The sequence below is a fragment of the Aegilops tauschii genome, chromosome 5 (assembly GCF_002575655.3).
Source record: "Aegilops tauschii subsp. strangulata cultivar AL8/78 chromosome 5, Aet v6.0, whole genome shotgun sequence".
NCBI classification, from domain to species: Eukaryota; Viridiplantae; Streptophyta; class Magnoliopsida; order Poales; family Poaceae; genus Aegilops; species Aegilops tauschii.
The window spans coordinates 104,796,723-104,809,077 of record NC_053039.3 but is presented as its reverse complement, the minus strand read 5'-3'; the positions used below and the strand labels follow the sequence as shown (position 1 = coordinate 104,809,077).

Here is a 12,355-nt window from a genome sequence, read left to right as displayed (position 1 = left end):
TGAACTTGCCGCTGCGGGGGCTCGTGACGGGGCGCGCACGCGCCAAGCTTTCCTTTCCCGGAGGGGGCATCGAATTGGTTGGGCATGCGTCTCAGATCTAGTAGACTCTAGTAGTAGTGTGGGTGAACACGGTGAGAAATTGGAAGATGGTTTGTGTGCATGCGAGAAATGGTGTGAATGTGCTGCGAGGAAGGAATCTGGAGGGTTGGAGACGGGCCAGCGACTATCAAGCGTAGGGTTAGCGTGGATGCGTGCACCGCCCGGGCTCCATGCATGGGGCGCTCGATCAATGGCCGCGCGCGCGCATCTGCCGATCGACACACACACGCTGCTATGCTTTTTCGCTTTGCTGCTTCACTTTGTCGCGTTCGGCGGACCACAGGATCAGGTGACAGAGGCTCTCTGCTACAGGAGTCCGTTTCGTCTCGTCGGAGAGATCACCCGGATGGTCGTTGTATCTCCTGTGCTGTGCGCGCTCGGTCGCCGACGGGTGGGGCTATGATGCGTGAGTGGCCCGCGCGCCAGTGCCATGGGTAGGTTGGAAGAGGGGAGTCTGCGGCTCTGCGCTTGCGACTGCGAGGATATCCTTCTCGGTAGGCGCGCGGGGCTGATGATGATGACGATGACGAAAGCCTGTCATTGCTTTGGCTGGCAACTTGGCATCGCACGCACGGACATGGATGACCGGCAGGGTGCTTGGATGGGTCCATCGGGACAAACTTCGCAGGTGATCATGAGCATGCAGTTTTGTTTTTTATTTGTACTACTATGCCGTTTGGAAAGTCATCTTTTCCTTTCTTTTCCATACTTACAGTGCTCTGCTCCCCCGACCCAGCCGGTTAAGGGTCCACGGGGATTCCAACTGCAGCGGCAGGGCTGCACAATGGCACCTGCGCGCGCGCTGCACAACGACCGGGCATGAGCGCGCCGTGGATGGCCTCCTAGACGGGGCGCCCCCCCCCCCCCCCCCCCCCCCAACGTTGCACACGCGCACGGTGCTACTAGTAGGTACACGACCGGAGCGGCCATCACGTCAACTCCGACGCGCGACTCCATCCAGACCGGGTGCGTCTGTTTGGGGCAAAACGGACAAACCCTACGGCCTAGCGCGCGGGCGTAAACGGACTTTTGTCCACTTTCTGTAAGCTTTCAACCCATGCTTTTGGGGTGAAACGGACAGCGCGTGGACGGGCCGGACGCGCGCGCTTGTCCTCCCCTGCCCCGTCCGTCGGTGGCACAAAGCACCACCCCGGCGCCCCATTTCGCGCTATCCTCCCCCCCCCCAACCCTCCCACGTCCCGCCCACCACCCTCCCCCGTCCATGGCCGACGCCCCGCCGAATTCCGGCGGCCTGGCCTTCGACCCGCCCGGAAAGGTGAAGAAGAAGGCGGCCAAGGGTCCAAGGAACTGCGGTCGGAATGCACGCCGGAGGAGCTCGCAAAGATGGACGCGGAATCAGCGAAGAGGAGGAACCGGAGGGCGGTCGTCAAGGGCAAGAACGCCGTGGCCAAGTTCGCCGACGAGCGCGATGCGGTGGAGGCCGCGCGAAGCAAGGCCGGGGTCGATGAGAAGGAGGACATCGTCAACAAAGTCCACGCCCTCCTCATGCTTGGGCTTTGCCCACCGGCGGGTTTATCTGGAGCGGTCGTCGGCCCGGCGAGCACAGACTCGTCCGTCGCCAGGCCTCAACACTGCCCCTCGCCGATGTCAAGGGCCACGCCTTTGTCGCCCGGTTTTCCCCCGCCAAGGCACGATGGCCAGACCGTTTTTCGGGGTCGCCGGGCGTTGGCGTGATCGCATCATCCACCCCCCACCCCTCGGCCATCATCGACCTTGTGACGCCCGGATAATTAAGCTACAGTAACCTCTACTAATGATGCCACGTCAGAACGGTTACTGTTGATAAACTCGCGTTGATTCAAACCCCGTTCAAAATTCAAAATTTTAAATTAAAGTCAAAGTATTTTTTCTTCAAACTACAAAACAAAAGTGTTCATAATTTGGCAAATGTTCTCTAAGAATTTGTCATGATGAAACCAACCTCTTTTGTATTTCCAAAATGCCCCTGGGATTTAACTTATTGATCCAACAACAATTAAAATTGGCCTTTCCAAATTTCTAAAAATTGGTTAGACAACTCCTTTTGGCCCCAAACTTTTTGTGTCATCTAATATTGTTGTGCCTGATTTATGTGCAAAGTTTCATAAGTAACAAAACTCATTTGCTAGCTAGAATAAATAGAAAACAGTAGCGAGAGTGTAAAATAGTAAAAGAATAAAAATGAATAAAGCCTATTGTGCCACTAGGCCATAAGTGGCCTCAGCACACAAGGCCCAGCCCATCAAGAGCCATCCTCCTCCCTGTTCACAACAAGAGGTCGTGGCACGCATCCGACCACCATGGCCGCGGCTGTGGATGCGTGTTGGACATCCCGCGGCTTACCCCGGCGCCTACTTGACGCCCCGAGCCCCCCTCTCCCTCCCTGGTAACCCTAGTCCACAAATCCACCTCTCCCTCGCTCATATCCGATGAACTGGAAGAGGCTGAGCTCGCGGTCGTCGTCATCATCGTCGATCCCGCGGCCACTGGCCTCCATTCGTCGCGCCAAGACGTCGAGGAACTCCGCCATCGTCGTCTCCGTCGCCCTCGCCTATCGGTTAGAGCTCGGACGGCCTACTACCTCGCCATCACGCGGTCTTCTCTGCCACGGCAGCCGCATCTCGTCGATGAGCGCGATGCGTCCGGCCACCTCGAGTCGTCCTCGGGCCGTCCCTGCAATGGCAGTGAGCTCCTGTTCGATTCCCCTCCTCCCCCTCTCGAATCCATTCCGTAGGCCGTCGTAACCCACTGCCGTCGATCTCGCGCTCACCAACCGTCATCCGTCATGGCTACGAGCTCGTCGTGGCCGTGCCTTCCCCCGCGTCCCTGTCCGCCCCAGTCTGCGCCCTCGCGCGTGCGCATCTGCACGGGGTCGCGCCCCCTGCTCTGCGTGCTTGCCCTGCTGCTGCTCCTCGGCATCGGCTGCGCCGCAGCCTCGCGCTCGGCCATGCCCGTGTCGCCCAAGCTCCGGCCGTTGGCCGCGGTCCGCCCCCGCGCCTCGTGCCACGACGCCCAGTACGCGCTCCCTGGCCACGACAGGCCGCGCACCGGCCGTCCCCTGGCCGCACCCCGCCGCTCCCGTCGTCGTGCGTTGCGCCCGCAACTGCTACTTTTCGCCGCAGCCTGCTGCGCTTAACTGCTTGTGCCGCTGCTCTCTGCTGCTGTTTATTACTGCTGTATCTGCTAGTTGTTGTTACTGCTGCTTTGTGCTTAGGCCGCTGCTACGCTGCTCTGTTGCTGGTACTGCTGCTGCCCACTACCACCGGCTGCTGCTGCTACCGGCCATGGCCAAGTGTGTTGTGTGGTGTGTGTGCAGCGTATGTGTGGCTGGCTTTTGCCACAACCGTGTGTGGCCGGCCCTTTGCTAGCTTACGGGCTAATCCCTAGTTAAACAAGCCCTTTTGTTAGACTAATTTATATTAGACTTAGTTTTAGTTGTACCCTATGACATGTGGGACAGCCCCTGTAAAACAGAAAAAAAGAACGAAAAGAAAATAATAATAATAAAATATATTAAAAATAATTAATTAATTAAAGAATTAATTAACCTAATTAATTTTTGATTAATTAAACTAATCTAATAACTAAACTAATTAAACTGTTAGTTAATTAATTAATCAGTCAATGACAAGTGGGTCCCGCACGTCAGTTTGACCCAGTCAACGCCCTGTTGACTCGTCAGCAGGCACTATTCTGGATAATGTTGAATTAAATAAATTAAATTAATTTTAAAATGATTTAAAATTTTAGAAAATCATATAAAATAAACCGTAGCTCAGATGAAAATACTTTCTACATGAAAGTTGCTCAGAACGACGAGACGAATCCGGATACGCAGCCCGTTCGTCCGCCACACATCCGTAGCATAGCAAACCTGTAACATTTCACCTCCGGTTCATCTGTCCGAAAACGCGAAACACCGGGGATACTTTCCCGGATGTTTCCCCTTCCGCCGGTATCACCTATCCCTATGCTAGGTCACCCCTAGCACAACGTATCGCCGCGTCTTGCTTTGTGTTACTTTTGATTGCTCTGTTATTTATGGTGTTCCCCCTCCTTTACTTCTTTCCGGTAGACCCTGAGACTGCCGGCGACCCCCAGTTCGACTACGGTGTTGACGACCCCTCCTACTTGCCAGAGCAACCAGGCAAGCCCCCCCCCTTGATCACCAGATATCGCCTATTCTTCTCTATACTGCTTGCATTAGAGTAGTGTAGCATATTACTGCTTTCGGTTAATCCTATTCTGATGCATAGCCTATCGTTGTTGCTACAGTTGTTACCCTTACCTGCTATCCTACTACTTAGTATAGGATGCTAGTGTTCCATCAGTGGCCCTACACTCTTGTCCGTCTGCCATGCTATACTACTGGGCCGTGATCACTTCGGGAGGTGATCACGGGTATATACTATATACATTATATACATGACACATGTGGTGACTAAAGTCGGGTCGGCTCGAGGAGTACCCGCAAGTGATCCTGATGAGGGGGCTGAAAGGACAGGTGGCTCCACCCCGGTAGAGGTGGGCCTAGGTTCCCGACGGCCCCCGACTGTTACTTTATGGCGAAGCGACAGGACAGGTTGAGACCACCTAGGAGAGAGGTGGGCCTGGCCCTGGTCGTCGTTCGCAGATACTTAACACGCTTAACGAGATCTTGGTATTTGATCTAAGTCTGGCCATTTGGTCTATACGCACTAACCATCTACGCGGGAGTAGTTATGGGTATCCCGACATCGTGGTATCAGCCAAGCTCTTTTGACGTCAGCGACTGAGTGGCGCGCGCCGCATTGGACCGTAAGCTCGCGCTTGTATTAAGGGGGCTAGGTCTGCTTCCGGCCGCGTACGCAACGTGCAGGTGTGCATAGGGCGATGGGCCCAGACCCCTGCGCGCATAGGTTTAGACCGGCGTGCTGACCTCTCTGTTGAGCCTAGGTGGGGCTGCGACGTGTTGATCTTACGAGGCCGGACATGACCCAGAAAAGTGTGTCCGGCCAAATGGGATCGAGCGTGTTGGGTTATGCGGTGCACCCCTGCAGGGAAGTTTATCTATTCGAATAGCCGTGTCCCTCGGTAAAAGGACGACCCAGAGTTGTACCTTGACCTTATGACAACTAGAACCGGATACTGAATAAAATACACCCTTCCAAGTGCCAGATATAACCCGGTGATCGCTCTCTAACAGGGCGACGAGGAGGGGATCGCCGGGTAGGATTATGCTATACGATGCTACTTGGAGGACTTCAATCTACTCTCTTCTACATGCTGCAAGATGGAGGCTGCCAGAAGCGTAGTCTTCGACAGGACTAGCTATCCCCCTCTTATTCTGGCATTCTGCAGTTCAGTCCACTGATATGGTCCTTTACACATATACCCATGCATATGTAGTGTAGCTCCTTGCTTGCGAGTACTTTGGATGAGTACTCACGGTTGCTTTTCTCCCTCTTTTCCCCTTTCTATACCGGATTGTCGCAACCAGATGCTGGAGTCCAGGAGCTAGAGATCCCGAGGATGATTCTACATGGAGTTCGGCTTCGAGGAGTAGTTAGGAGGTCCCAGGCAGGAGGCCTTGCCTTTTCGATCGTTGCTACTTTTGTGCTAGCCTTCTTAAGGCAAACTTTTTTAACTTATGTCTGTACTCAGATATTGTTGCTTCCACTGACTCGTCTATGATCGAGTAATTGTATTCGAGCCCTCGAGGCCCCTGGCTTGTATTATGATGCTTGTATGACTTATTTATGTTGTAGAGTTGTGTTGTGATATCTTCCCGTGAGTCCCTGATCTTGATCGTACAAATTTGCGTGCATGATTAGCGTACGGTCAAATCGGGGGCGTCACAAGTTGGTATCAGAGCCGATTGCCTGTAGGAGTCCCCTTTCCAACTCCTTGGCCGAAGTCGAGTCTAGTCATTGAAAAACTTTTACTAACATGGCTGTGTGGCTTACGGGCCCACGTCGCCATTGGGTGGTATTAGGATCTTTTACTCCTTGTCTATACTCTGGGACTCTGATCTCTCTTCTATTCGGGTTAATTGAATTTTGCTAAATCTGACATTAGGATCTCGTTGTCACTTTCACCCGGAGAGCCCCTTATTACTGATGATCGTCTGCTGCACGTGAAGACCCTGAAGATACTCTCCGCTGATAACCCGAGAACTTGTGTTCATCGCTTTTGCAATTCCCTTTCATCGATAAACTCTTATGGATAACCACGTATACTCGCCATTCATACATTGTTTCCCAGTTGATCTTGTTATTACAAGATACCCCGAAATTCTCTCTGTTGTTCCGAGAATCCTTTGAGCTTACTACCTTACTGTTCTTTGTCACCTGAATACCCCTACGGATAATCCTCGCACTTACCGAGTATCCGCTCATCCCCAGTTGATTCAAGTATATCACAAAAGTGTTCAGAATAACATTCGATCTTTCGAAAATCCTCAGGAGCCTATTGCTCTTGAAATTCTTGCTTACTAGCATTATGATTAATCCCATAAGTCTCGAAATCTTATTGGCACCCCTTGTCATTATCTTTTTGAGTCCATTGATTCAATATGTTGCGAATGCTCGCAATCCTCAATCAGATCCTAGAATTCATCCTTCCGGCTCAGACCTCATTTTTAACATGAGCTGGATCTCGACCTATCAAATTGCCATCGATTGTACCCCTAAGCCTACTCAACTTATCCATCCTTGATCAGAGCGTTGCTTCTGACCCCCTGATTTGGAAATCATAATTCTTTTGCATTTGAACTTTGAGTTAGTCAGTTGTTTCTATAATCAGATCTCCTTGCATTCTTCTTCCTCTGGTTGAGTACCGATGCTCACATCAGATCCCTTGTGGACCATCGGTTCCTTTGTTGGATTTTATCCGACAGTGTCCTTCCTATTGAATAACCTTGTGAGCCTTTCCATGGGTATATAATGCCTTTGGTAAATTGTATCCTCTGTTTTGTCAACCATGCTCTGTTTTCGAGCTGGTGGTATTTACTATTGAAGCTGGTGGTATATGTTTCCACGATACCCTGACGGGTTGAACCTATGCCTTCCTTAATATGTGTGAACTCAGAAGTTTTCACGAGTCATACTCATCTGGTATTTCACCAGGTAAAACTTTCAACACTAATGCCTTTACCAAAGCGAGGAGTGAATGGAAGGTTATACATTGAAGAAGTGGGAGTCGACCTTGAACCTTGCGTTCATGCCCATGGACACGATGTATAACTTATCATGGAAGCTGCTTGTAAAAATAATTACCCCCCTTGTTATAAGTTCATCTTGTATCCGTGGTTCGATCATTTATGATCGTGGTTTCTGACCATGTTCTCCTTTAAATACCATTTCTCGTGCAAGTTTAAGCACTTGTCATCTGCAGAGTAATACCCCAGTCCAACCTCTACTTTGATTTGTCGTCGAGTATTACCCCCCTGGTATCTCAAGATTATCACGGAACTGCATAACTTCTTATGAGTTCTTCATCAAGTGCTACATTCTCCTGATTCCAATTTTTTCACGGGCTTCGAGTTTTAAAACACTCAAAACCACCGATAACTGAATCGAGTCCGCACTGCGATTAAACAACTCTTAGTAATCTTCTTTACTTATGAGTTTGTACCCGATCACATCATTCCTAGCCTGATTGGCTACATCATTATCGTGCCGATTTTAACTGTGCTACCTGGTCTTTATTCCCGGAGCACCACTTTCGACGATGAGCTAAGCTTACGTCGATTTTCCTCGTCATATCATTTCGCCTTGAACAACAAGCTTGATTTCGAGTTTGTGTCGTACCCTGGTTCCAATAACTTTTTGCTTCATCGTTCCTTTGACTTGATGTCATCGCCGATCGATTACCTCTTCATAAATTCTCGCTACAAATGTGTCGTGAACATCATCAACATTCTGAGCTCTTCCAAGATATCTATCGAATTCTGGATGAGAAATACCATCCTTGCCCTCGATGATTTGTTTTATCATCGACCATTTTATTGCCTTCCATTCAACACAAACTTGTTCGTGTTTTGTGTTGTACCTTGATTTCCTTGCTATCTAGCTTATGATATGTTCTACCTTGGAGTATTACCATCTTTTATGTCAAGAATGTCGTAAGAATTTCACCACCTCGTATGACATCTTGGTACAGTGATACTTCTCCCCATCACCATTCTTTCTTGGTCCCCGTGTAGTTTCTAAACGGAATACCGACAAATGGTTTGTGATGTGTAGATTCTAAACTTCTAGCAACCCTATTGCTTTGAAGTTATTGGTCTATAGTTTCATTCTACGTCTATGGCTTAATGAATCATCATTCGAACATTGATCGTGCTACCTAGCCCATATTTCGAGTGCACATTTCAACCAATGTTTAACTATGTATGTTTTCCTCGAGCATACATCATTAAGTCGATCTAGCTAATGTTATCTGCTTGTTCACATAGTTGTGGAAATCCATCTTTTGGAAGTCTCAATGGATTGTCGCTGAGTCAATCAGTCACCTCCTCACCTCTCCTTGGGTTAATGATGAACTCTTGTTTCGGAACTTGCTTTCATAGTTCATTTCCCGAGAATCTTACAATGTCATCCCATCAATTTGTGTTGCACCTTTCTTCTCAGGCATCCTAAGTCTGAGTTATCCTAACACCAATCAGATCTGAATCTCGGTCAGATATGATGGTTGGAACATATTTCCAAGAGTTATTACATTGGTCTTTATATGGCCCGGTAAGGTGATGTCATGCCTAGCACACCTGGCCGGAGGACCTATTGTTATAGTTTCCTTTTTGGCAAGGTTAGTCATTCTTCCGTGAGGAAATTGTAAGACTTATTCTATAAGTTGTTCCTGATGGATCCTTTTTGTTTCCAAAGTCTGATCTTCACCCGTTGACCATGTCAATGCTATCTCGAAGCATGTCTATGGTACTCCGATTTTCAACAGGAACATTTGAAGCCCAATGCTAAATGTTTCCTGCTCAATTATCCAAACACCGCTGTATGGGTAATGTCATGAAAATTCTCTCCCGTACCTAAAGAGTTTTCTACATTATATCCTGTCATGGATATCATGCTCTGCTTGTCCTTGGGAAGGATATACCCTTGAAATATGTGTTTAAACACATTTTCCTTTCCATTGTTCTGTTTAATCTGATAATCATATTTTCCTTTCCATTGTTTGGTTTAACCTTTCTGGTGATCTATATGATCTAAGCAGTAATATTCTCCTGCTTATGTAAACACCTCGGTGTACAATTCTGTCAGTAAGACCGTGTTACTATTGTCGATGATATTCCGGTAACCACCGATGGACGAGAACTTTGCCTATTGGTCCGCCTCGTTTCGACGAGCAGGAAAATGGTTCTCTTCGTCCCTCGCCCTTGGTACCGATGTTGTTGCCGACATAAAAGACAGGCTATCCTCTGACATGCCTTGCTTACATGATCACGCAAGACGTCTCCGCCCTTCCTACTTTTAACCCACATGGTGGGCCCATAACCCACAGCTCCACAGGATCGAAACCTGATTCTCCTATACTCCCTGTTTCCAAACTTATTCCTCGCTCTTGGCTTCGTATTTAATTCACGGGCCACCTTCCTAGTGCTCTATTCTGGTATCAGACGCAATGCTTACTCTCGCTACTCTGAACCCCTTTCTCATTCTGGTTCAGACTTCGAGCAACTATCTATCCGCTTGGAACCTCTTATTGTACCTTCGTACCTTACTCTCGATGTGTTTCATATGTTCAACTCGAGAGATAATCTTATGCTCATTCATGGGTTAACCCCAGATTGTTTTCCCTCATAAGCATTCTGTCGTAGCCGAGCTGCCCATTACCTATTCGTAAGTACGTTGGAGATCCCGAAGAAAGGATGACGACTTGATCATGGTGACTTGAAGCAGAGAAATGAAGACATCCACGAAACGGATCAACCTCTTCGGAAGAGCAACCAAGACCGAGAAGATTCGTTAGAATTCCGTAACCAGAACTTTCCCCCGTACTCCCCTCTTAAATCTCGGGACGAGATTTCTTGTAGTGGAGGAGAATTGTGACGCCCGGATAATTAAGCTACAGTAACCTCTACTAATGATGCCACGTCAGAACGGTTACTGTTGATAAACTCGCGTTGATTCAAACCCCGTTCAAAATTCAAAATTTTAAATTAAAGTCAAAGTATTTTTTTCTTCAAACTACAAAACAAAAGTGTTCATAATTTGGCAAATGTTCTCTAAGAATTTGTCATGATGAAACCAACCTCTTTTGTATTTCCAAAATGCCCCTGGGATTTAACTTATTGATCCAGCAACAATTAAAATTGGCCTTTCCAAATTTCTAAAAATTGGTTAGACAACTCCTTTTGGCCCCAAACTTTTTGTGTCATCTAATATTGTTGTGCCTGATTTATGTGCAAAGTTTCATAAGTAACAAAACTCATTTGCTAGCTAGAATAAATAGAAAACAGTAGCGAGAGTGTAAAACAGTAAAAGAATAAAAATGAATAAAGCCTATTGTGCCACTAGGCCATAAGTGGCCTCAGCACACAAGGCCCAGCCCACCAAGAGCCATCCTCCTCCCTGTTCACAACAAGAGGTCGTGGCACGCATCCGACCACCATGGCTGCGGCTGTGGATGCGTGTTGGACATCCCGCGGCTTACCCCGGCGCCTACTTGACGCCCCGAGCCTCCCTCTCCCTCCCTGGTAACCCTAGTCCACAAATCCCCCTCTCCCTCGCTCATATCCGATGAACTGGAAGAGGCTGAGCTCGCGGTCGTCGTCATCATCGTCGATCCCGCGGCCACTGGCCTCCATTCGTCGCGCCAAGACGTCGAGGAACTCCGCCATCGTCGTCTCCGTCGCCCTCGCCTATCGGTTAGAGCTCGGACGACCTACTACCTCGCCATCACGCGGTCTTCTCTGCCACGACAGCCGCATCTTGTTGATGAGTGCGATGCGTCCGGCCACCTCGAGTCGTCCTCGCGCCGTCCCTGCAATGGCAGTGAGCTCCTGTTCGAGTCCCCTCCTCCCCCTCTCGAATCCATTCCGTAGGCCGTCGTAAGCCACTGCCGTCGATCTCGCGCTCACCAACCGTCATCCGTCATGGCTACGAGCTCGTCATGGCCGTGCCTTCCCCCGCGTCCCTGTCCGCCCCAGTCTGCGCCCTCGCGCGTGCGCATCTGCACGGGGTCGCGCCCCCTGCTCTGCGTGCTTGCCCTGCTGCTGCTCCTCGGCATCGGCTGCGCCGCAGCCTCGCGCTCGGCCATGCCCGTGTCGCCCAAGCTCCGGCCGTTGGCCGCGGTCCGCCCTCGCGCCTCGTGCCACGACGCCCGGTACGCGCTCCCTGGCCACGACAGGCCGCGCACCGGCCGTCCCCTGGCCGCACCCCGCCGCTCCCGTCGTCGTGCGTTGCGCCCGCAACTGCTACTTTTCGCCGCTGCCTACTGCGCTTAACTGCTTGTGCCGCTGCTCTCTGCTGCTGTTTATTACTGCTGTATCTGCTAGTTGCTGTTACTGCTGCTTCGTGCTTAGGCCACTGCTACGCTGCTCTGTTGCTGGTACTGCTGCTGCCCACTACCACCGGCTGCTGCTGCTACCGGCCATGGCCAAGTGTGTTGTGTGGTGTGTGTGCAGCGTATGTGTGGCTGGCTTTTGCCACAACCGTGTGTGGCCGGCCCTTTGCTAGCTTACGGGGCTAATCCCTAGTTAAACAAGCCCCTTTGTTAGACTAATTTATATTAGACTTAGTTTTAGTTGTACCCTATGACATGTGGGACAGCCCCTGTAAAACAGAAAAAAAGAACGAAAAGAAAATAATAATAATAATAATAATAATAATAAAAATATATATTAAAAATAATTAATTAATTAAAGAATTAATTAACCTAATTAATTTTTGATTGATTAAACTAATCTAATAACTAAACTAATTAAACTGTTAGTTAATTAATTAATCAGTCAATGACAGGTGGGTCCCGCACGTCAGTTTGACCCAGTCAACGCCCTGTTGATTGCTGACGTCATGATGATGTCAGCAGGCACTATTCTGGATAATGTTGAATTAAGTAAATTAAATAAATTTTAAAATGATTTAAAACTTTAGAAAATCATATAAAATAAACCGTAGCTAAGATGAAAATACTTTCTACATGAAAGTTGCTCAGAACGACGAGACGAATCCGGATACGCAGCCCGTTCGTCCGCCACACATCCGTAGCATAGCAAACCTGTAACATTTCACCTCCGGTTCATCTGTCCGAAAACGCGAAA

General features: G+C 49.3%; 1 long non-coding RNA gene across 1 annotated transcript; it reads left to right on the top strand.

Moving 5' to 3' along the window:
* The first annotated feature begins 2,399 nt into the window (after positions 1-2,399).
* LOC141023305 (uncharacterized) lies at positions 2,400-5,816 on the top strand. The gene is made up of 3 exons (XR_012184235.1): positions 2,400-2,783; positions 4,175-4,246; positions 5,579-5,816. It is a non-coding gene; the product is annotated as an uncharacterized lncRNA (long non-coding RNA).
* The last annotated feature ends 6,539 nt before the right edge of the window (positions 5,817-12,355 follow it).